Here is a 27,089-nt window from a genome sequence, read left to right on the forward strand (position 1 = left end):
TGATTTTTGCAGTGTGTTGTTGTGATTTAATGTGCGTTAAATGCCATTTAGCTGGATTTATTCTCAACAGAAATCTGAATCCAAAACATTTGTGATGTACATCTCTGAAATGACCAATTCTCCCATGATGCACTGTTCTCTGATCCTACTTTCATATTCACTGGAATTACAGTTGATTGGGAGGAAAACACATCATACAGCTGCTCTACAATCTGACTGACCCTTCAAAGATGCTTTAAAACACTCATCCTGCTTTAATATAATAGCTTCCTAAACTTAGTTAAACTCCAGCTGAACTGCTCATATTCCTTTTACCAGAGGTCGATGATGATTGAACAGGCTGCAGCTTTAAAAACAAATTCAAACTCTTGTATTGGACTTTCACACAAACGGATTCATGTCACTGTTAAAGAAAGACTGGACGCGTCGGTCCATCCTCCGCGAACGCTAGTCCAAGCGGCTATTAAAGAAGCAGCTGTGTAAAAGCACTCATATTTCTCTCGCTTCTAAACTTGAGCTCATGAATACATATTACAGGATATGGAAAATTCAACTCAGCAAAGTCCAGCGCGTAATATTGCCGTTTCTTATCAAAGGCGTCTGGAAGCCTAAATTATTGTCATCAAAGTGAAACGGTTCTGGGCACCTCCAGCGCTGAGAGCTAAACGCTTTTACACAAACCCCATTAGAGGCTCATTGTGCGCAGATAGCAGCTCCGAGACGCGGCAAAACACGGCCAGAGTCCTCGCGGCCGGCTGCCTCTTTCTCTCACAAACGTGACACCTCTTATTAAAGTGATAAATGGCCTCCACCGATGGGCAGATCTCAGGTGTCAGGAGCTGCGCGGCGTCCTGGCCCGAGCAAACTGGAGCTCTGTGACAGAGAAAAAGAGCTGATAGAAGCATTTTCGCTCCGTCCGTCCGTCTGTCTGGAGCTCTTAAAGCGCTGCTTCGCTGAAAGAGAAGTGTTTACTTGAGCTTCACCTCACCTCCACACTCAGACGTAAGTCGGATCGATGCAAGGCTTTGGGGCGATACGTCACTGTCACTCTGGGAATTGTGGGAAAGCGTCCAGCTCTTTCTTCGGAGGAACGGACGTCTATCTCGGCGTACAGACGGAGCCCAAGCAGCTGAAGAAGCCAGATTGTGGGAAACCTTCATTCCTGAGGAGTCTTCAGGTGAACTGCTCGACTTTTGCTCACGCTGCTTCTTATTCTCAGGTTAACCAGGCGCTAAACACTCCGGTGTAGCTCTGCGAAGAAGTCCGAACATGCCTGAGTCCCTGCTCTGAGAACAGTATGTCCAAATTTATTTATGTGTCCAAAGTATTTATAAAATAGTAGGTAAAAGTACCAATGGACCACTTTACTATCTGATGAAGCCATCGTAGACAAGTCATGGACTTCAGTCTCAGTCTCATACAGGCCAAAAAAAAAAAAAAAAATATATATATAGGGTACAACAGGGTAAAAGGTGCCTTTGATATTATTTTCTTGTAAACCACTAGATGTCACAAAAACGTGGCGTAGCACTTTCCAAAACATCCGCTTTTCAAAATGCAGGTGTATATTTGTCTGATCTTTGACGCGATCTTATTTTTATTTTTATTTTTTTTTTTTTTTTAAATGTTGTAGATTTAAGTAGCAAATGAGAATCACTAAAATGAATGCATATATTTTGAGACAAAGGTCTTCTTTATGATTTTACGTTTTGTTTAAGATAATTAAAGCAACATTTTTTAAATAACGAAATAATATGTAAAAGTATGGTATTTGGGGTAAAAAGCGCTCCTGCTGTTGGGGCTAAAGGCACACAGTAATTAACATGATAATTAATAGATTGCTGACTTTTCCTTTTGTTAACATGACATGATTAGATTCAGATGGTAAATATCATATATTATGTTTGGTGTCCATATTAGAGAAAATCACCATATTAGAATAAAACCATTATATTTAAAAACATGATGTGAATCATATCATATAATAAAATATAATTTGTTGTTACTACTGTAAATATATATTCAATTATTATTGGATCTCCTTCAATGCTTTCAGAATCTTTACTTATTAAAATGATTTTTTTTTCTGTATTTTAAAATATATTTTTTATATTAACATTTTACTGACAGTATATTTATTGAACAAAAAAATAATTCTTATTTTTAAAAATAAGCAGAAAATAGTACAAACTTTGCTAAAGTGATTGTTTTGAACACGTATTAACTTAGACATTTTTTTTTTTTTTAAAACTAACGACAAAATTATTTTAGCTGAAGTGTTTGTATCAATACCGTGTGTGGGGTAAAAGTCCTCCCTTACCACCTCATACATTTTATAAGATTTTTAAACAAAATAAACAACTTGAATGATTTATTTTCACACAACATCTATATATATATATATATATATTTATTTTTTTTTATATATATTTTTTTTCCCTCTCACAGTCAGCCACGGCCATTTATGTTGCATTTTTCCAAAGATCGTGAGGTAGACTTGAGCTGAAAGAGGGGGGTTTCATGGCCCTTTAGGCTCAGCTCTTGGTGTTTTAGAGCTTTACGGAGGGTCACTTGTCCTGAGGTGTTTTCAGAATTTAATGGCTCTTTTTTGGATGTTAATACTTAAAAAAATATATATATAATAACAATAATAATAATAATAATAATAATAATAATAAATCTCTCAGCTATAGCTATATTTTTGCCCTGACTCAGTTAAGTTGCATTTATGTAGAAAATTAAGTATGTTCAACTTGACAAATGTAATGTTATTTAAAACTTATGAAGTTTAGTTGGAAAAAAAAAATAATAAAGTGAAGTGAATTTAATTTTTTCAAAGTTTTTAGCACAAAAGTTCCCTGTATGTTTTTTGGTTTGTTTTGGTTTTGTTCACAACTGAACTTTTTTGAGGTAGTTTCCACTGACTTAATTAAGTTGATTTTACTTAGAATAACTTTATTATAGTAAGGTGAACTTAAGTTTTCATTTCCGAAGTTTCAACCTTCACATGCCAAAATCTATTTCAAAATATATTATAGGAACAATAAAATATATTTCCAATCTTACAGTAGTCTAAAATGCAAATGTGGATGGAATAGCCTACTAGAGATCAAAACTATATTTGTCGTGATTTTAATAATCTTTATTGTTTTTTGTTGTTGTTGTTTTTATATTGTAAAGTAAACTGTAAAAAAGTATTGTGCCCGTTTTACTCAGTGAAACTGAGGCAACTATTTGCATCAGCTTTTTAAGTATTTTGAACTCCTTTTATTCTTGTTTGTTTCTTGAACTCTTAAGTAATGGCAACAATTTACAATTTTTCAATTTACAAACTATAGTTTTAAGTTCAACAAACATAAACCTTGTTGTTTTTAAAGTAATATTTACCATTCTATCCTTACAAGTCATATTTTTTATTTTATTTTAAAGATGTATTCAATCTGTATTTAAATATTTCACAATTTTTCTACAATAGTGTAATGAAACAGTAAACAGGCGTCTCAAAACAAAACATTTATTCACTTTACAATGTTACAACAGTGCAACAATGCAAATTACAGAGTATCATCTTTTCAGATGAATGTATTCACCTTTACATAAAGCTGCTTAATGGTGAGAGAAACACACACACACACACACACACACACACACACAAAACAAAACAAAAATAACAATAAAAACACCCAGTTTATAAGATGGACTCACTCAGAATAATACTTGAACTATTTAAAACAGTGTATATAGTGTTTTGAACATTAAGATATCAAATTCAATTAAAAACCTTACATCAGCAAATAAAAATTAATAGCATTCAATAGTGTTTTACAGAGTAAACTTTGAAACTTAAAATGTATGTTTTGCAGTCCACGATATCTCAACACTTACTACTACAAGCTGAGCACACTTCACTTGGGTTAGTTCACCCAAAAAAGAAAATTCTGTCATCATTTACTCACCCTCATGTTGTTCCAAAGCCCAGAGGCGTAGCAATAGGGCAGGCATGGCAGGCAATTGCCTGGGGCCCCGCATTTTGAGGGGGCCCCCGACAGCTGACCATTTGAACAATCGGAAATGTCATTATTAATAATATACACGTAACATGGAGCAATATATCTGCATCCCCTAGGGGCTCCTCTCGCTACGCTGGATGTGCTAAACTATTTATGTTATATTATGTGTTTTGACTACTTTTTGTATGTTGTATAAAGGTATATTAACAAAATAATCTTTTAGAAGGGCCTCATCTATTAATTTTGCCTGGGGCCCCCACTTCATCTTGGTTCGCCTCTGCCAAAGCCGTACGACTTTTGTTCATCTTCAGAACACAGACGAAGATATTTTCATGAAATCTGAGAGGTGTCTGTCCCTCCTTGACAGTTAATGCAAGGACCACTTTGACGCTTTGAAAAGTTCATAACGAGATCATAAAACTAATCTATAAGAATTGAGCAGTTCACTGATAAACGTTTATATACGTGAATAAAATGCTAAATTCAAACTGTTCATCATATAAAGCAGTCATGGCTCTTCAGAAAATTTGAATTAAAAACTGCTCGATTATGAACTTTTTAAAGCATCAAAGTGGTAGTTGCATTGACTATGAGGGACAGAAATCTGTCAGATTTTATTTAAAATATGTTCATTTGTGTTTCGAAGATGAATGAAAGTCTTACGGGTTTGGAGTAGAGGTCTGCTACCCGACCCGAGCCCGACGGGTCCCGAAATACTTTCAGGTCGGGTTAATGATTAATGAATAGCTTCGGGCTCAGTTTTGTAGCTAAAACTATATACAGTTGGCTGCGCTGCTGAAAGATTTTGGGTTCGGGTCGAGTTCGGGCTCTAAATTGAACTGTGCCGCTCTGGTCGGGTCAGACGATCTCGGCTTCGTGGTGGGTTCAGGCTTCAGTTTAAAGCCCGTGCAGACCTCTAGTTTGGAGTGACAAACGAGTAAATGACAAGAATTTCAGAGTTTGGGATTGTTGATGGGAAGTGATTGGATTTCTGAGGCATCTTCATTATCCAGATCCTGTGAAGTAAAAACAGTTTAAGTGGGCAAAGATTTTACTTTACTTTCATTTAATTACATTGAAATTGTTGATTTAGAGTGATTTAATGCTTTATTATTATTATATTCTAAAACAACTGCTTGTCCACCGGAATAAAAAAAAAACAAGCACAAACTAAATGTTAACTGGTAAGAAGTAGGAACATGGTAATTATATTTAATTTATACCCCAATAATGCCTTTACAACATTCCAGCATCAATATGGTCGTATTTAATGTGATTCTTGCTGTTTTCAGTGCAGTTGGGTCTCTGATGGAGAATATTTTCCCTGCTGAAAAAAAACATGAGAACCCTTCCCAAAACACAATAGAAAATGTAATGGGTTTAATGGTTATGATGGGAATTGTATTGGTTTTAATGGAAACTATAATGGTGTCTACTGGTATGTGATGGATTCTATTGGTGGGATGATAAAAACCTATTGTAAAAATGCCCAAAACACACTACAAAAAGGAATTTTGTAATGGTTTTACTGGAAAAAGCTAATGGTTTATGATGGTATTTTAATGGAAACCACTGGAATTTCTGTGATGGTTTCCATTGGGCTTCTATTGTTTGTTTTTTTAGCAGGGCCTTGCTCCTCACATGATATCAGTTCAGTAGTGCCCCAGCCATAACGAGAGAGAGATTTTGATGTCAAACTCCTTCAAATTAAAACAAAAAAGTAGAGATTACTGCATGGCATGCTCCCCAAACACCTGCCTTAGCTCAATTCAACTCAGTCATTTATGTAAATGCTTTAGGATAAACTTTTTTCAGAATGTTTGAAGACATATTTAAAATAATTTCTACGCATAATTAAATAAAAGACACAAGTACTGTATATTTATATTGTATACAAGCAGTAACTTTAAATCATTGAGGAGCAGCATAATGAAAAGCGTTGATTAAGGTATACAATTCAAGGGTAATTTATGTAAACCAGCTAATAAAACAAACATGGAAGTTATGGTTAACGTTATATTCGTCATGGCATCTTTTGTGATATTAAAGCACTAGTTCGCAAAACACAGAAACGTCTCCGCCTAATGTACTCCAACTGTTCAGTCATTTGTGTAACGTTTAATGCTTACGAAACTACCTTTTTTTTCTGAAGTTTAAAGACATATGTCATATTATTTGTCATATATGTCATAGGCTTTCCTGTAGCTCAAATAGTAGAGCATGGCGCTAGCAACGCCAAGATCATGGGTTCGATTCCCAGGGAAAACAAGAGCTGATAAAAAATGTAAAAACTGTAACTTGAATGCAATGTAAGTCGCTTTGGATAAAAGCGTCTGCTAAATGCGTAAATGTAAATGTAAATATTTCAACAGATAATTAAGGAAAACAGTAAAATAACTTTATTAGTTGTATACAAGCAGTAGCTTACGGCATATTGAGCACATAATCCAAATTACAACTAAATTACAGCTGTAAAACCCAATTAATCCATAACTACATAACTCACATGCTTAATACTGAGTGGATAAAAACATTAAATCAAAAGTATATCACATAAAGTGTCGATAAAGAAAAGAAAAACGGTGCAAAATCGTCAGCCGATTTTAGCTTCAAGGCTAAATGCAGGAGTACTTATGAACCATACAGTATGTGGTGACATTTAAAGCATTCGACAATTAATCTGGTCATGTGTGATGTAATTTGTACCTTTTCAATGTCCTTTGGGTTGATAGCGAAGGAGAAAAATGCAGTCCTGTCACCCGTTGAACGGAAAATTCAAAATGATCTCAGTCAGAATCATGTCTTCAGCCTAACCCCCCTGTTAGTCGTTTAAGTACATTTGACTTAAATACATCTGAAAAGCCTAGCTTACTCAGTATTATACATACGACATTTAATTGTAAAAAACACGTGTTTGCAACAACTTGATATTAAGTAAGCACATAGTTTTATTTGTTGAAACTATTGATGTTTTCTTGTTACAATTACAACTCCACTGAGTCGTTTTCTCACTGTATGCTCCTTGCTGATTGTTGATTTTGTGGCCTAATGGTTAGAGACATTTAGACTTGTAACCCCAAGGTTGTGGGTTCGAGTCTTGCTTCTGTAGGGTATGTAGGCGGATGAACAGCGCTCTCTTCCACCCTCATTACTGATGATGAAGTCAGTGAATTCATATACTATTATACTGATTTGTATGATTGAATATTTATTTAAAAGTAAGCATAAGATGAGCATAAGCGTAAGATTGACCCCTAAGCTTAAGTGGGAAACCATATGAAATCATTGCAATGAGATCAAATTAATTCCTACAAATTCAACGAATGTCAACTAACGATGTATTGCTGTGAGAGTGTGTTGGTGCTGACGACTTTTAACCGTCTACGCACAGAAAAAAAGAAAAAGTAAAAATGAAATTATGAACATAATGACTAATGTCTGATGGAAACCAGACCCTTCAGAGTTTCTGTTAGCTTAATCACATTATTGTTCAATAATAATTTGTAGATAATTAGGACGGCTTGATTAAACTGAAGCTGTTTGCTCTCAGCTGTGTTTTACTGCACATTAAATCCTTCCCTAATTCCTCGCTTTTCCTGCATCTGATGCCCTGAAACCCGAGGCAGAGCCGCGTGTGTGTGTGTGTTCTTAAAGACGTTTACCTTCGCTGCTCATCCAATCTGCTTATTCAAACATCATTATCACTGTTAATATCTGGTTTGCTCAGGAGCGATGGCCGGATCTCCTCCGTTTACGGCCGCTCAGTTTGGATTTCTCTGACTGTTTGGTCAGTGTTTTTCTCTGAAACTGTGTTTCTCTTTCCCGCTGGCTGAAGATCTCTGGAAGCACTGAGGCAGAAGAAACACACACACACACATTTGGTTGTTATTATGTTGGGTCTTCTGTTGTTTTATCTTGAGCTAATGATATTCTCTAAACTCTCTCACATGCGCTGCATTTTGAAGAGTTTATTAGGAGGCTGTTTAGTATGCTGGTTTTCTCAGAGATGAATCTAACACACACACTCACTTGTACACGCACACATGTTCGTTTTTATGTAAAGTGGGGACATCCCATAGGTGTAATGGTTTTCATACTGTACTTACTGTATGTGCTATTGTCCTACACCAACCCTACACCTAAACCTACCCCTTACAGGAGACTGTCTGCTATTTCAGATTTTCAATACACTCCATTCTGTGTGATTTATAAGCGTTTTGAAAAGTGGGGACATGGAGTAATGTCCTGAAAAGTCACCTTCTCCTTGTAATACCTGTCTTACCCTTGTCATTATACACATTTATGTCCTCATTTATCACAAAAACACGCAAACACACACACACACACACTGCATTTGCTCTTACTGTCACTGCATGCTACAATTCATGCCGCATTAAAGAAACTGTATGTTTTAGAAAATCATTTGAGTGAATATATCATATATCTGATTTCCAAATTTTTGTTTTGCTTTTGACCCTGATTCTCTACAATACGTCTATAAACAACTCAAATAATTAAGTAACTTGTTGTTTTATACTTGAACCACTAGAGTGCCAAAAGTCACATAAAGCAGAAACATTTGTTTTACTACGCTCAGTTGTAAACATCAGAATGACTGTAAAACGCAATGTGGAATATTTTATACCCATCATGAAACAACCCACTTTACATAATCAAATGCAACAAGAAAACAATAAGAAAAAATGATAATGGGTGGGCGGAACTTCATTTTGATTGGTTGGCTGATTGAAAAACAAGAAGGACTGATTATGTCCGAGGAAAAGGACAGTCGTTTCAGAGGTTAATACATTCTGATGAAAGGTTATTAAGACCATTGTCTATCTTCAGAATAACGTGTATTGATGAATAATTAGCAATAAGACCGAGGCCACACTGTAAAACACACACACACACACACACACACAACAAAACTGACAGCTGTGGTTGCCACAATAATTCTGTAAAAATAAAGGTAAAAAGGAAACACATTTCCAAAACAACCTTTAAAACAATTGTCCTGCTAACATTCCCAGTCAGTTAAGAAAACGATTATTTCTGAATCTTCAGTATGTGAAGTCATGACATGAGAAACCACAATCGCCTTGATCGTTTGACACAGAAGAGGTCTTTGTATGCTTAATACACACTGCAAGTTTCATCGTCTTAAAATGTCCTCATCATCAATAAAAAAAACATTTATGTAATAACCCTCAGAAAACGGCTAGTTTTGGATTCGAGGGTCAAGGTGACGTCACCTGGGCTCATTCGTTTGCATAAACTCCGCCTCCAGAGCAACACATCGACGAATAGTCTTCTTCTCATCATAGGCCCCGCCCACTGGCGTTCAGTCACTAACGGCTAACACTTGATCACGCTGAATGCGAGTGTCACGTCACGTCAAAAGCAAATAGAAATCACAATCACTATCACTAATCACTATCTTGTCTGCACTGGATACAGTAAACGGATACGAGTCTGTCGTCAGGACAAATGCAGTGAAAGATCGTTCGCTTTGACGTGTTTGGTTTAATCAGCTCATTCACGTCTTTGTACAGATATCAGAAGGATCCCAGCGTAAGGAACGAGTGGATAGTTTATTTTAATGGCATCTCGGATCGTGTCGGAGGATTTTGTTTTGTAATCGAGGCACAGAGTCATGGAGAGTCACGAAGACACATCTGTTGAAAGATGAAGCGACACTAGATCTGCATCACAAACCATAAGTAAATGATTTCAAAATGCTTTGTCTGGAAATTATCGTTTTATTTTGATCATGTTGTCCAAACACTCACATGCAATAGCAAGGAGCGTTGATACTGTTTCCTATGCAGTGACGTTAGCCAATCATAACAGCGGCTGATTACTGACATGCCCTAAAGGACACGCCCCTTAAAACAGGCTGTTTTAGACAGAGGATCAGAATGAGGGTTGAAAATAAACATTTTTCCACATATTTATTTGTTTTCTGAAAAAACAAACATTATTAACATTATAAGTAAACCTCAAGAATCACTAAAAATGAACTAAAGTTAACAGGAAGTCAGAAAATAAAAAATAAATAAAAACTTTAATAGTATTTTAATGATACAAAATAATACTGCTCTGAAGAACATTATCAAAGACCAGATAACGCAGAACAAGCGTTCTGTTAACTTTACTGGAAGACCGCTTGTTCATGACTTTGAGAGAACCTTGCCAGAATGTTCCCTGTTAGCCGTTACATTTGTTCACCGTGTATAGAAGTGAACCTACTGTTAACCAGTTACTGGGTTTCTACTCTTAGAACTTTTATAGTCTTTTACCATTGCATTTACTATATATATATCTAATTATTATTTGATCTTCCACATAATATATGCTGCATTATGACACCAAGAACAGAAAATGACTGCAAAACTTGATGTGGAACACACACACACACAGGAAACATTTGGATGAATCCGGCCCGCAGCTAAAGGTGTTTGTCTGCCAAAGCTCTGAGAGCATCTCTGGAGCTCCTCCAGCTCCTCTGGAACATCACAGCGCTTCATTTGTTTACTGGAAGCGTCGCAGCAGAACGCGTTAAAACAGCCGTGATTCGTAACGCCCGGGCCGGCACAAACACGCGACTCAGCCTCCTCGGCCGTCGCCCACAATGCCTTGTGATTGAGAAACGCTGCAGTGCCGTGACTTTCTGTCTAATTTATTCATCCACTTTCTACGGAAGCCATTTTCCCCAGCAGAGAGAGACTGAGCGTAATTATCCTAATTAGTGCTAATTCAACATGGCTGAGCCCATTTTTGTAACGAGCCCCTCATCCAGAGCTCTGAGGAGGAGGAGGAGGCTCTCCAGTCGCCGCCTCCCTTTGTTGCCACAGAAACTGTTTCCGTGGCGACCCGCTCTTGACAGTGATGGGAAATGAAGAGGGGTTAATTTCACTGTGAAGGGGCACAAATTAAAGCCGAAATGAGAGAGAAAGTCAAATGCCTCCTGTTTGCAAATGAACTTCTGTCACACACAGGCAGAAATTAAATAAATAAATAAATATACACAAAATAATGAAAAGATCCAGCAGCAAATACAGTTTCAAATCAGATGACATGCCAACATCACAAACCAAAACAAGTGCACTTTACCACACTTTAGTACTTGTCATGGAATAATACACTTAAGATCAAAGAATATATTCAAGTATATGAACTAAATTATTATTAACAAATTATTCGTAATTAACTAATCGTTTTAAACATTAACATTGTTATTTCCATTGAAGCGTGTCATGCATTTAAATATATTTGTTATTGCACATTTGTAATGAAGTAGTCATTTATTATATATCAATTAAAACAATAATCTAGTACTTTACATGTGCTTTAGTATGTTAGTCACTTCAAAAAAACAAAACAAAACAATGGTTTAAATGTAACTTTTAACTTGACATTAAAATAAGCTGTAATTTGTCATTATTATAGACTCTGTGTGGTAAAGTGTACTTAAGTGTGTTAACAAAGAGTCATGTAAGTGTTCTCTCTTAATGTAGGCTACACTTAAGCGGCCTTTTATTTAATTAATAACATATCATTATTGTAAAGTCGCTTTTTTTTTTTTTTAAATACACTTTTAAGGTCGGAAGTTTACATTTAATACAATTAAGTGCTCTTCTATTTCAAAGGAAACTTCAACAAGGAACTAGACTCTGTATTTGTTGGAAGTCTGCTATTAGACATTGTATGAAATATGGTCTCCAGGGTGTTGCTATGCTATCCTGACGACTGTTACAGTTATTACAGGCTTTAATTACAGCTGGAGTGTGAGTATAGAGTATAGTGAGTATTTTGGGCTGTATAGACACTAGCTTACTTTTCTAAAGTGTTGGTTAAGTGAACGTATTTTTAAAATGGTATTCAAATTAAAACAACTTTATTATCATTATTATTGTTATTATTATTATTATTGTTGTTTTGTTTTATTTATTTAATTATTTATTTTTTACTTTATATTTGTTTGGATTGGAAACTGAAGTGTTTGGGTGTGTGAAAATGCATTTATCTGTATTTATTAAAAAAAATAATAATTGTATTGGTCGACTGATATTGCAACCTCAACGCAGATGTGTCTTTGATGACCCTGAAATATAGGCTAATTGGTTAAACATGCTTATTTTTTGACAAATATACATGTTAACATTTCATTTCATTTATTTATTTATAAAGCACAATTAAATACAACAAAAGTTGACCACTGTGCTGTACAGAAGAGAAAATAAAAATAAATAATAAACAGTAATAACTTAAAAAAAGTAATAAAAACAGTTTAAAAAATAAATAATAATAAATAAATAAAAGTATTCAGTTGATTCTCTGTGAAAGCTGAGTGACGCACTGGTGCAGGGAAATGTGGGATTCCCAGCAGTGAACTTAATGCAAATGAGATGCGAAAACCACGTCTGGCAGCCAATCGCTGTGAAGCGCAGCCGTGATGTCTGTTATGAGCGTTCGGTGAGGAGTTTCTGCTCTGATCACATCACCGTGTCTTAATGTTAGTGCAGTATGTGCTTAAGACTGGCTGGATTAATGTTTTACATATAAATATAAAGAAAAACAATTATATATATATATATATCCCTTCTTTTTTATTGAAGCAACTTGAAGATTTATGTTATTTTTAGTATTCTGATTTTTTAATTTTTTATACAGGGTACTATTTTGTAAATTCAGTTGTTTTGTCTTGTGGATGGTATGAAAATATCTGTCATGTGAAGAAAAAAAAGAATATATATATATAGGGCAAGACTAATTAAAAAAAAAAAAAAAAAAAGATCCTCTTGATTTGTTACAATTATTCTGCAAAGTGTTTGTGAACACTTCACAACCCACCAAAGAGGATTTCACCTGAAATGTGTGTGTGTGTGTGTGTGTTTTCAGCACGTATGAACGTACAGTATGTACAGGTTTGATTAGCTTTATGGGACCAAAATTGGCATCTCAGTGTAGTAAAACATTCTAACAGCACCTAATGATTCTGGATATTTGAAATGAAATGTAAAAGCTCAATCATCCAGAAACTGAACCCAGAGATGTTTGATACAGAGTTTCATTTGCCTTAAACCTTTAATCTTGATGCTGCTGCTGTTGATGTGGATCAGTTTTAAGAGGACAGCCACACACACACACACACACAGATCTGACAGTGTGAATTCTATCCAGACAGAAATGTGCCTCCATTAATCCTAAATTTACACATTTTGAGGTTTGACGGTCACATTTTGTGTTCCTCCAAGCATATAATCAACATTTCTAATGAAAAATAACAATGTTACGGCACAATTATCCTAAAATGTCAGAGTCGCTTTTCAATATGACTGCTGCCAAATGAAATTCAAATGAGTCGTCATTATGCACATTTTTATTTCTACAAGCTACAGATGAAATATCATAACAATTATACAGTATATCTGAGTGCCATATCAGTGATTAAAGGAGTTCACTTACAAATCAAGATTGTGTCATCGTTCTCAAACACGAGCGTGTTCATATGACAACAGATCAGTGACCAATAGATTAAACTGATCAAAAGTGACAGAAAAGACATTTATAACGTTCTGTTTCAAATAAATGCTGTTCTTTTGAACGTCCTATTCATCTGTGAATCCTGAAAAATAAAATGCACCACAGTTTCCACAAAAATATTGTGCAGCACGACTGTTTTCAACATTGATAATAATCAGAAATGTTTGTTGAGCAGCAAATCAGCATATTAGAATGATTTCTGAAGATCATGTGACGCTGAAGACTGCAGTAATGATGCTGAAAATACAGCTGTGCATCACAGAAATAAATTACAGATTAACAGATATTCACATAGAAAACAGCTGTTTTAAACTGTATTTCACTGTTTTTTTCTGTATTTTTGATCAAATAAATGCTGAGGAGACTTCCTTAAAATGAGATAGATAGATAGATAGATAGATACTATCTTATACATTTTGCAAACTCACATACGTTTATTCGTGTCTGATTGCATGTAGTTTCTCATCTAAATGTCTGTGTTTTTGTGCAGGTCTCCGGAGGGAAAATGTTCCACTGATTTTTGTTCCTGCAACCTCAAAGTAAGATCAACACACACATTCTCTCTCACACACACACACACACACAGAGACAGGCTCGTGGTTGGTGTTAGTGGTGGTTAGTTTGGTTGTGATGACATTAGAGACGGATGAAGATGAAGATGAATCCGGCTGAAGGCTCTGATGGATCTGTGACTGTAGATCTGTGATGAGCGAGTGTGACCCGTGTGTGTGTGTGTGTTTCTGAAGACGTCCCGCAGAGCCGCTGATCAGCGCTGATTCGTCACACTCTGGTCTCTGTAATGTGCTGTCGGTTCTTGTGTTGGTTCTTGACGTCTTGCAGATGTTGCTGAGATCTCGATGATGAACAATCACTTGTGTTCATTCGCCTCAGATCCGCTTCTTCAGAACGTGTGTCATCTGAACGGATCTGCTTCACACTTTAATCAAGTCCAAGACCCTCATTACACTTACTGTCTTCTTTCAGGTCCTCTCCTCACTGCTGTTCTTGACAGTCCATGCAACCTGTTTTTTTTTTTTTTTTTTTTTTGTTTATGTTGTTGTTTTTTTTAAATTATTATTTATTTTTAAGTTTGAGACAGTAGCACTGCATGCTTTGGGGGAAAAATATAATTGCACCATTTATATGTATTAGAAGCACTTATAAACCAAAACTAAATCTCTGGTTTAATGTTTAGAAAAACAGCCATAAATATTAGTATTATAATGTTATAAATGCACTTTAAAATACTATTATTAGTAGTTGTAGTAGTAGTATTGTTATTATTTTTCCTTGAATATACAAATATGCGATTTACAGATTTATATTATTTTTTTATATTTATTTTGTTACAAAAATGCAAGTTATAATATTAATAAACTATCTGTATATACATATATATATATATATATGTTTTTGGTTTATAAGTGCTTCTAATCACATATTTGTTTTGTATTACATTAATGTAGGTTAAAGTGAGTTCATATTGACTCTCATCTCAACCGTTTATTGAATGAAGCTGCTGATAGTTGACTGTGAAGGAATGTTGTTTCTGGAAATACATCCCAGGGCTCTAGACTCATTCTTCCCACCGGTCGCTCTTTTTCTTAACTTTCTCAGTTGGTCACACGAGCACATACTTTGGTCGCAATTATTTTTATTTTTTTGCATAGTTTGTCCAAGGCTTTTTAATTCAAGAACGTTTTATTTGTATTGTATAAAAATAGAATTAGAATTAATGTAGACACTATTTATACACTATTTGCTTAAAGTTGTCTTGTGTTTGATGCGAAATAACCCAAAAGTTTAAGATTATTTTAACCAGTTCATAAAGAAATTATTAATTCATCAACTCATTCATCACACGAGAAGCCTTGTGCCGGCAAATGACTTCTTCTCACCAGTGATTCCCGATGGTTTTAGAGGAAAATTACTCCTCGTCGCCCCCTGTCGTTTCAAAGAATATCTCAATGGCGAACGCGTCAAGTATAAAAGCCTCGTCCGTTTGGGAAGGTGCGCGTGGTCAGCGGAGGATCACGAAGCGGAGCCAGGCGAAAGTATAAATCCCATTTGAAGCAGACGCTTTGGAGCTGCGCAGACCATGCACTCGCACACGTGCGACCACTTCAAATTTTTACTCGCACATTCTCAAAAAATGGTCGCAAATGCAGTCTAGAGTCCTGCATCCTGAACAAATAAACTGGAGAGTGAGTGTGAAGCATTACTAGCATTACTGTCACTGCTGTCATTTTGTGGAGGAACAGGAGAAACACTGTGGTTTGTGTACCTCAGTGAGTTTAGAAGAGATTCAGCTCTGAACGGCCTTCAGACACGATTTACACCCGCAGTTTACCCAGAGTTCAGCAGACAAGACTAATGGGCCGCTGTCTGTCCGTCTGTACAATAAAACTACAGCTCCCGCTCTGTCTGTCTCTCTGATCACACACACACACGTTTGTTTTTGTGAAAAGTGGGGACTCTCCACAGGAGTAATGGTCTTTATACTGTACTTACTGTATGTGCTATTGTCCTACACCAACCCTACACCTAAACCTACCCCTTACAGGAGACTGTCTGCTATTTCAGATTTTCAATACACTACATTCTGAGTGATTTATAAGCGTTTTGAAAAGTGGGGACATGCGGTAATGTCCTGAAAAGTCACCTTCTCCTTGTAATACCTGTCATACCCTTGTCATTATACACATCTATGTCCTGATTTGTCACAAACATGCACGTGCACACACACACACACACACACACACACACTGGTTTCCATGTTTTATGGGGATGTTCCATATACATAATGATTTTTATAAACTGTTGAAATGCAGTTGTCTGCTGATAGTTCAGGTGATTCACATATGTGTTTGTGTGTGTGTGTGTGTGTTTTATGTGTTTGTGTATTTTTATCAGAGGCTGGTTTTAAATTTTAAATGCAATCAGCATCAAACAGATCTGAAATGCTGAGAGCCGCTTGACAGCCGCTGAATCGTGTTGCTCGTGTGGTGAGGGAAAGAGTTACAGATGGACCAAACACCGGAATGAAATAACTCCGTATTCCAGCAGTGAGACAGAAGTTCAGCTGTGTTCTGCAGCGCGTATAGTATCATTCATGCAAAAGTGATGACAGAATTGTCATTTTTAGGGAAATTATTCCTTTAGATGTTTGGTTAGCATGTTCTCCTGCTGATAGATGTTGGACTCAAAAATAATCTTTCTACACTGAGAACAGAATGAAATATCTATGTATTCTGTGTGTGTGTGTGTGTGTGTGTGTGTGTGTATATATATATATATATATATATATGTATGCAATTGTTTAATCAGAAATACAGGGGAAACAGTGAACTATTAATATAATTTCAATAACTCTATTGTAGTATGTAGTATATTCCTGTGATGCAGCTGATTCAGTCCAGTGTTATTTTAGCATCACTGAGATACTTATTGTTAAGATTTTCATTTTTTGTCATCATATTTTTACACAGTTTTCAGTTGAAAGAAAAAAAAAAAAACTAGTGTGTGTGTGTGTATATATATATATCGTCGCTGTCGGGCGGAATCATCGCATCTCCAAAACCATTATTTTAAAAAACGGCATATTTTTTGAGTTATTAAACATTGTATCATTAAAGTTGGTATTATACCTTATATTACTATCATATACTGTTGTGTACCAACATTAACACAACATTTCCCCAAAATCATGTTTAATCGGAGATATAAGATTTATGACTTGGGAGCAGAGAGATACGAGATCACGCTGTCATTGATAAGAATGGTACGGACAGCAGTGTTCATCAAAGTCTGCGGTCGCATTGAGCCTTTTGACAAGAGACCATGCTTTAAGAGCTAATCAAAGCTAATGATTGTGGTTACATACATCTTCCTAAACTCTATTTTAAACGTTAGAGCTATGAGTGATGCAATACCAAAATAAAACAATAAACTGAGGCTGTCTAATAGGCGGAAATTAATCTGCACGCAAACAAAGTCGGCGATCGCGTTGAGCCTTTTGACAAGAGAAAAGGCTACAATAGTTAATGACTGTGGTTACATACATCTTCGTAAACTCTATTTTAAAGGTTTAAGAGCTATAAGTAATGCAATACAAAAAACGATGAGCTGACTAAGCTGTCTGATAGGTGGAAATTAGCCTAATCTGCTCGCAAATTTACCTTTGTGGCTCACGGGCTTTCTTCTGCACCGAAGCATTACAGCTATCGATTTTTAATAAAACAGGCCTACTCAAATGTATCTAACCTCACTATTTTCACTTGTTATTGTCTAAAACACAGATAGAGTTATCCAAAGATAGGCTTACTTGGCGCCAGTAAACAGCCCTTTTTTCTCCCGAGGCTCCCGCGGAGTGAAGAAGAGGTGGAGTTACGAGACTTCTCAGACAGTTGAAGTGTCCAATGGAGTTAAGCTATTTTCAACACTTTAGATTGGTTAATAATTTGTAGAAATAACAGACCCACGTGGGGACTGACCAATAGCATCAATTTGTGAAAAAATATGAAATTGACAAAAATTTGGACATAGGAGGTTTCCGCCTGACATTATTATATATAATGGTTTTTATACTGTACAAATTGTATATTCTATTGCCCTACACCAACCCTACATCTAACCCTACCCCTTACAGGAAACTTTCTGCAGTTACTTTCTCAAAAGAAATCATTCTGTATGATTTATAAGCCTTTTGAAATATGGGGACATGGGGAAATGTCCTCATAAGTCACCTTCTCCTTGTAATACCTGTCATAACCATGTCATTATACAAATTTGTGGCCTCATTTGTCACAAAAACACGCACACACACACACACACACACACACACGCACACACACACACACTTTTGAACAGTGGATGTTTTAGAGTGTCACTGGTCACATGACGTTCAGAGCTCGTGTGATTGGCTCAGAAGAGTCTGGCAGCAGTAGTGAGCACAGGTGACTCCAGCCAAGCAGCTGTCATTGAGATGAATGTGTGAGAGATCAGAGCACCTCCGGCTCAACAGAGACCCAGTTTCACCGCAGACCAGCGAGATTCACCAGATCCTGCCACTGTAGCCTCGTTTTCCTTCACTGTATTCGTTTAGTCGTTACCCCGTGTCTAAACATTGTTCTCCTATTGACTCTAAAGGTCTAATTAACATATGCACAAAAAACACGAGAGATAATTATTTCTGCACAGTCACGATTCAGAAAACTCCGATAATTGAATTCTCCTCTTCATTTCCCTTAAAAACCCGAGCCAGCGGTCCAGACGCAGCTCTTTGAAGTTAATTATCTTCATTATGGAATCAGCTCTTCTTCCACACGCAAACTTCTCCAGAATAACTCATTATACAACTTCATGAACTTCCTCAGTTTGCTATGAGATCCATACATAAACATCCTGCTCTGACAGGGATTCAGTGATGGAAACGTTTTTTTAGTTTGGAGAATTAGATGTCAATTTATGGCTATCAGGAATGATGTGTCATACTGCTTAATAAACTTCACACGCAAATAAAACTCAAACTAAAACTTGACTAAAGAAATTTGTTCAGATGGGCTTTTACGGCAGGGAAAGATTGTGGCACTTTTATTCTCGCCAAGATGGATTTACTGATCAGAACAAAACAAAAGCCAGCTGGAATAACAGAACGAGACTGTCGGACTGCTGGGATTGTTTGGGAGATGCTTCAATATAGAGTTAAAAATAAATAATAAACACATTAAACAAATTCATTAATCTAAAAATAAAACCAACAACAAATCATTCTGAGTACATTTTAAAAAAGCATATTGAATAAAGACCAAACGTCACTCAAAAACTTAAAGGACCAGATGAGAACTTTCCAAAAAATAAAATAACTGTATATACAGTGCCGTGTAAAGGTTTTTGCAAAGGTTTTTTTTTTTTTTTTGCATATTTGTCAAACTTTAAAAGATTCAGATCATCAAACAAGTTTTAATATTACACAAAGATAATCCGAGTAAATACAAAATGCAGTTTTGAAATAATGATTTCATTTATTAAGGGAAAAAAGCTGTCCAAACCTGCCTGGCCCTACGTGAAAAAGTACTTGCCCCCTAAATCTAATAACTGGTTGTGCCACCCTTTGCAGCAACAACTGCAATCAAGCGTTCGCAATAACTGGCAATGAGTCTTTCACATCGCTGTGGAGGAATTTTGGCCCACTCTTCTTTGAAGAATTGTTTGAATTCAGCCACATTGGAGGGTTTTTGAGCATGAATGGACTGTTTAAGGTCATGCCACAGCATCTCAATTGGATTTAAGTCCAGACTTTGACTTGGCCACTCCAAAACCTTGATTTTGTTTTTCTTGAGACATTCAGAGGTGGACTTGCTGCTGTGTTTTTGGTGCAAGTGCACTTGAGCTTGAGGTCACAAACTGATGGCCGAACATTCTCCTTCAGGATTTTCTGATAGAGTGCAGAATTCATGGTTCCATCAATTATGGCAAGTCATCCAGGTTCTGAAGCTGCAAAGCAGCCGCAGACCATCACACTACCACCACCATGTTTGACTGTTGGTATGATGTTCTTTTTATGAAATGCTGTGTTGGTTTTACGCTAGATGTAACGGGACACACACCTTCCAAAAAGTTCAACTTTTGTCGCATGAGTCCACAGAATATTTGCCCAAAAGTCTTGGGGATAATCAAGATATTTGTTGGCAAATGTGAGACGAGCCTTTTGTGTTCTTTTTGGTCAGCAATGGCTTTTGCCCTGGAACTCTCCCATGGATGCTGTTTTTGCCGAGTCTCTTTCTTATTGTTGAATCATGAACACTGACCTTAATTGAGGCAAGTGAGCCCTGCAGTTCTTTAGATGTTGTTCTGGGTTCTTTTATGACCTCCTGGATGAGTCGTCTTTGTGCTCTTGGAGTAATTTTGGTAGACCGGCCACTCCTGGGAAGGTTCACCACTGTTCCAAGTTTTCTCCATTTGTGGATAATGGCTCTGACCATGGTTTGCTGGAGTCCCAAAGCCTTAGAAATTGATTTATAACCCTTTCCAGACTGATACATGTAAACTATTTTGTTTCTCATCTGTTCTTGAATTTCTTAAGATTGCGGAATGATGTGTTGCTCTTTAAGCATGCTTCACTTTGTCAGACAGGATCTATTTAAGTGATTTCTTGATTCAACAGGTCAGTAATCAGGCCTGGGTTTGGCTAGTGAAATTTAACTCTGCTTTCTAAAATAATGTGGTTAATTACAGTTCTTTCATGATTTAAATCTTTTAAGTGTGACAAATATGCAAAAAAAAAAAAAAAAAAAGCAGGAAGGGGACAAAAACCTTTTCACGGCACTGTATGCATATATATATATACACATATATATATATATATATATATATATATATATATATATATATATATATATATATATATATATATATATATATATATATATATATATATATATATATGTGTGTGTGTATATATCACAAGATTTCACAATATATACTGCCGCTAAAAAGTTTGGGATCAGTAAGATTTTAATGTTTTTTAAAGAAGTTTCTTCTGCTCATCGAGGCTGTATCTATTTGATCAAAAATACAGAAAAAGAAATTGGTGAAATATGATTGCAATTTAAAATAGCAGTTTTCTATTTTAATATACCTTAAAATATAATTTATTTCTGTGATCAAAGCTGCATTTTCAGCATCATTACTCCAGTCTTCAGCGTCACATGATCTTCAGAAATCATTCTATGCTGATTTATAATCAGTGTTGGAAACCGCTGTGCTACCTTGATATTTATATTTATATTCATATTCATATATATATATATATATATATATATATATATATATATATATATATATATATTAGGATTCTATGATTAATAAAAAGTTAAAAGGAACATAATTTATTAAAAAAAAAATTGTTACAATGCTATTCAAAAGTTTGGGGTAAGTAATTTTTTTCTTTCTTTCTTTCTTTCTTTCTTTCTCTTTCTTTCTTTCTTTCTTTCTTTCTTTTTTTTAAAGAAATTAATACTTATATTCAGGAGCGATGTGTTAAATGAATAAAAAGTCATAGTAAAGACTTACTTAAAAGTACATTTTTAAAAGTACTTATTTAAAAGTAAATTTTATTTTTATGATCTTTTTAACTTTGTATTTATTAAAGAATCAAAGAAAGAAGTATCACACATTCCAAAAAAAACAATATTAAGCAGCACAACAGTTTCAATACTCATAATAAATCAGCATATTAGAATGATTTCTGAAGGACCATGTGACACTGAAGACTGGAGTAATGATGCTGAAAATTCAGCACTGCATCAGATAAATAAATTATATTTTAAAGTATATTAAAATAGGAAATCGATGTTATAAATAAAATTTGCAATAAGACAGAAGAGACTCCTTAAAAAAACAAAACAAAACAAAGAAAACATAAAAATGTCACTGATCCCAAACTTTTGAGTGGCAGTAAATAAATATATATATATATATATATATATATATATATATATATATATATATATATATATTAGTGCTGTCAATTGATTAAAAATAACTAATGGACTGAAGGAAAGTATCACTGATACCAACTGATGTCTCTATGAATTGTTTTTCTAATATTTAACCATTTACTATAGCCATTCAACATTGCAGTATAATTGAGAGTTATCGATTTAACATTTATTAGACTTTAAAAAAAGAACTTCTAGTTTAAGTGAACTTAAAACAATCTTCACAAAACTCCATTATAATAAATGTCATATAGCTACCTGTGCCCTTCAGCAAGAAAATATAGCCTAATTTAATAAAGTTATCAAACACTAAGGGCCCTATCATACAACCGGCGCAATGCGGCGCAAGTGTTTTTGCTAGTTTCAGCCCGATACGTTTCTCATTTTCCCGTCCTGCGCCGCGTTGTTTAAATAGTAAATGCATTAGCACCCATTTGTGCGCTCATGGGCGTGCTGGTCTGAAAACGAGGTATGTTCAAGCGCATCGTTGACGCGTTGCTATTTTGAGGAACTGAAAATAGACTGTGCCATAGACCAACTCAACCGTTTTGAAGGCTCAGGAAACCTTTGCAGGTGTTTTGAGTTGATCAGCTGATTGGCATGTCACCATATTCTAATTTGTTGAGATTTTTGTTAAATGTGAGCAAAAATCATCACAATTAAAAGAACCAAAGACTTAAACTACTTCAGTCTGTGTGCATTGAATTTATTTAATACACGAGTTTCACAATTTGAGTTGAATTACTGAAATAAATGAACTTTTCCATGACAATTTATTTATAATTTATTGAGATGCACCTGTATGGTCCCACTTTATATTAGGTGGATTTAACTACTATGTACTTACATCAAAAAATAAGTACAATGTTCTTATTGTGTTCATGTTGTATTGCAAAACACTTTTGCTGCTTTGAGGTGGGATACGGGTAGTTTAGAGACAGGTTTGGTGGTCTGGGTAATGTTTAAGGGTGGGTTAAGGTGTAAGTGATGGGTCCACAGTGTAATTACAGATGTAATTACAGATGTAATTACATATAGGTATTTAAAAAAAATATATATATAAGTACAATGTAAAAACATGTATGTACACAATAAGTGCATTGAACCAAATGATTAATTTAAATGTAAGTACACAGTAGTTAAGGCCACCTAATATAAAGTGGGACAGTACATTGTGTTTGCATAACAATTCATAGCATCTGTCAACTTCTTACAAAAAAAAATAAACACAAATATGAGTGTTTCTCACACAAAGCATTATATGACTTCAGAAGACTTGAATATTGCACATGATTATGCTTTTATGACATATTTTAAACCTATTCCTTGTAAATTTTAAATGAAATTAAGCAGAAATATATTTTGTTCATCTAATATTTATATATTTTATCTTTTATTAGTTGACACTGCATGTTCAGTGTTCAAATTATTAATACTAAAAGTAAAGTAAAATAAATGAAATCGAAATGAAAGTATTGTAGAAGACTGCAAAAACACATAAAATTAATATTAATATAATAGTTTTTTTTGTTTGTTTGTTTATTTTTTTATTTTTACTGCAGCTCGAGTCATGGTCACCATAAACTGATTTTTATTTATTTTTATTTTTTTCACACAACAGAGTGAAAGTGAGTAAATAATGAATTTTCATTTTTAGCTGAACTATGTCTTTAACAGAATTTCCAGAGATTCAAGCTGGATAAAACAGTGCAAGGGTTTAAGCAAACTGTTACAGACGAGTGACAAAATGAGAAACGACAGAACAAACACTCAACAGCAGATGCAGCGCAAACAGATGTGCACACATTAAAATCAGCCTTCAGATGAAAACAGGTCAAGCTTACGCACCTGACTGTGTCCTACGGGACTCGCAATACATCTTTAATTAAGAAAACAATCTTCCTCCGCTCAGAGTTCACTAAACTGAGACCTACTTCTGGATTTACCGTCTTAGCAGCCATATAAAATTTGTATTGCACCAAATTTTTGCAACAAGCATTTGTTTGGCCAGTCCATCAGTCTTTGAGACTTTTGTACTTTATTTTTTTTTTTTTTTCGTCCTTGAACAAAAGTTTATTCATTAGATTAATTTAAATATATAATAACTTATCAGTGCTGGTAGTAACTGATTACATGTAAACGCATGTGGATTGTAAACCGGTTCCAAGAATGTTATAATGCTCATGATCAGATTACAGTTACATTTTTATGGATTGCATGATTAGATATTATTCACATAAGGGCAGTCAATTATTCATAATTTATTGATTCTCTTGATTCCAAAAATCCTACTGTGTCATACCATTTATCTTTGGCTGTATGTTGTATAAATAAATATGTAAACCATGCTTATGAATTTGAAGGAAAATAGCTGAGCTATTCACTCACGGTCAACTCACTAATGTAATGTTTAATGCATTTTTTTTTTTTTGATGTTGATAAAAAAAAATAAAAATTGGTTTCACTTTATTTTGATGGTCCACATTCTGTTGACTATAAGTAGCATTGCACCTGCATTTATACTAACCTAGAGTAACAAAGAGTGTTAGTAGTGTATTAGTAGACTGGTAGGGTTAGGGTTAGAAGTTGACATGTATTTGCAAAGTTACTTACAGTCAGTAGAATATCTGTTGGGAGATCATCACAATAAAGAGTTACCAGATATGAAGCAGACAGTCTACTAATACTCTTATGAGAGTTTGTTGACATGTAGTTGCAACATTACTTAGTGTCAACAGAATGTTCAAAAGGGACTACCAAGAAAAAATTAATATATTTTATTTCTCTTTGTTTTTTTTGTTGTTGTTGTTTTTTTAAATATCAGTGAGAATAATATCAATATTTAATGATAAATGTATTGTTTGATTAAAAAAAAAAAGTAATCTAAAAGTAATCTAAAAAGTAGTTAAAATACATTACCTAACATGATTACTTTTTTATCATGTGATCTGTAATTTGTAATCAGTAACGGACAACAATTTTTAATCCACCCAGCTCTGTAACTCGTAGCATTGAGGCATGAGATGATGAACTGTAACCAAGTGAGTTTGCAATGAGTTGCAGGTTTATTGAGAGAAACTCTGAAGTAGTTCTGGGAAACTTCCAGTTAGATAAGAACGGGGCCCAAATTATTTTACATTGTTGAAAATATCAAATGTTTTAATAATCTCTTTCAGTACGTCACTCAAGAGCAATTTACTCAGCTTGATATGAAAGTCTTTGAGTGTGTTTTATTCTGTATGAAGTGATTTGAGGCTTTAATGGAGGTCTTGTTCATTTCCGTTTCGCTCGCGGTGAGCTTTAACTGAAGAGGGAAGAACTTGTGCAGAGATTTGTTATGATTGACTCAAGAAAGTATGGCTTCTAATGAGCGCCGTGTGTCGGACTTCAAATTATATTGCAGGTTTTAAAATATGAGAAGCAATTTTATAGAAAATCTCATCTTTTTTTTTTTTTTGCTTTTGGTGAAGAGATCTCTATTTTTCAGTAAACGTGACTCTCAATCTCGCTTATAGATCATTTTGTTATTATGTTACTCTATAAACCTCCTAGAGAACAGGGGCCTTTTCTAGCAGCAGCAGGTCTGTATTCACTAGGCCCCAGACATTTAGATGGAGAGGAGACCATAGAGCAGGGCTGAAAAATGTTGGGAAGGAAAAAAAAGCTAGCAATGCAATGTTTTATTTCTATGCCATAGAGCAAGGGTACCGTACTTTTTTTGTGTGGGGATCTACTTTTCAAATGAGAAACTAACCGAGATCTACCAAGTGAAAAATAAATAAATTAATAAATAAATAAAAGCTTGTTGGGATGCAGATATTCTATACAACTTAAAAATACGTGAAGCTCAATTATACAGTAATTTTAACAAATAATCACAAGTCAGCCTGACATACCAAACAAGACCACAGGGAAATGCCAAATGACTGCATATAAACTACTACAGATCTATTCAGAATCACTAAACACACCAAAATACTAATGAAAAATAAAAACATTCTGAATGTGTGGAAACTCGATCTGAAGGAGGCTCGACGTCATCAGTGAATAATTGTTCTGTCAGAACATGCAATTGTGTCTGTGTTTGGAGTGTCTGATGCCTATATGTCTATAAACAACATGATCCTCATAAACTTCTCCAAAACACATGAGCATCCATTATAAAACATTGCGTCAGTATCAACAAACTCCATCTTTCCACTGCAGGGAACACAGAAACTGCATCTGAAGTGGCTTTAGATGTATTTACACAAACTGTTTGATGAAGCTGAGGTGCCATAAATGCATTTACACTGCAACATTTTGAATGCATGAACAATTTCATAAGGTTAATGTTTTAAACATTTAAAAAAATATATATAAATAAGAAATGTTGGGAAAAATGCAATGATAATGTTAAATATGAAATCAAACCAGTAGGTGGCGGCAAATGACTGTATGAATGAGTGAGTCATTTAGTCATTCATTCAACAGATTCGTTCAAATGGCTGATTCATTAAGAAATAAGGCAAGTCACTACTGTCTTTATGAATGTGTTACTGAATCATTGACTCACTTGATTCGTACAAAAAGTGGATTCATTCAGTAACGAAACACCACTGTGTTGCTCGGAGACACAAAACACTTCTGCTGTGGCTTTGATTGGAACTATTTTTATTTTAATGTATTGTTTATTGAACTGCTATTGTATAAAATCACATTGCAATCGTGTTGAAACATTTTGGCCGTGCAATGTTGCATACTTAAATCATATTATATATATATATATATATATATATATATATATATATATATATATATATATATATATATATATATATATATATATATATATATATATATATACTTTTTTTTTTTTTCTACCATAGTATGCATCTATAACTTTCTGTTCTGGCACAATATAAATACACTATCAGTCACAATAAGTGTAACAACAAAACAGACCGGCTCAGAATCAGCAGACCGGCTGGCTGGTCACCGGCCATGGAAAATTCATGATCCATCATCTGGAAAAAAAAAAAAAAATGTT

The 27,089-nt window shown here is 34.9% G+C and overlaps 1 protein-coding gene across 40 annotated transcripts in view; it reads left to right on the forward strand.

Annotated features, from left to right (window-relative positions):
* LOC131543457 (receptor-type tyrosine-protein phosphatase delta) overlaps positions 1–27,089 on the forward strand; it is a 336,697-nt gene that overhangs the window by 125,520 nt on the left and 184,088 nt on the right. For all 40 annotated transcript variants that reach the window (XM_058780793.1, XM_058780808.1, XM_058780795.1 and 37 more), the window contains one exon: positions 14,050–14,098. The gene's annotated coding sequence lies outside the window, so the exon portion shown is untranslated. The remainder of the gene's footprint in view (positions 1–14,049; positions 14,099–27,089) is intronic.

This window comes from Onychostoma macrolepis, chromosome 07 (assembly GCF_012432095.1).
Source record: "Onychostoma macrolepis isolate SWU-2019 chromosome 07, ASM1243209v1, whole genome shotgun sequence".
Lineage (NCBI taxonomy): Eukaryota > Metazoa > Chordata > Actinopteri > Cypriniformes > Cyprinidae > Onychostoma > Onychostoma macrolepis.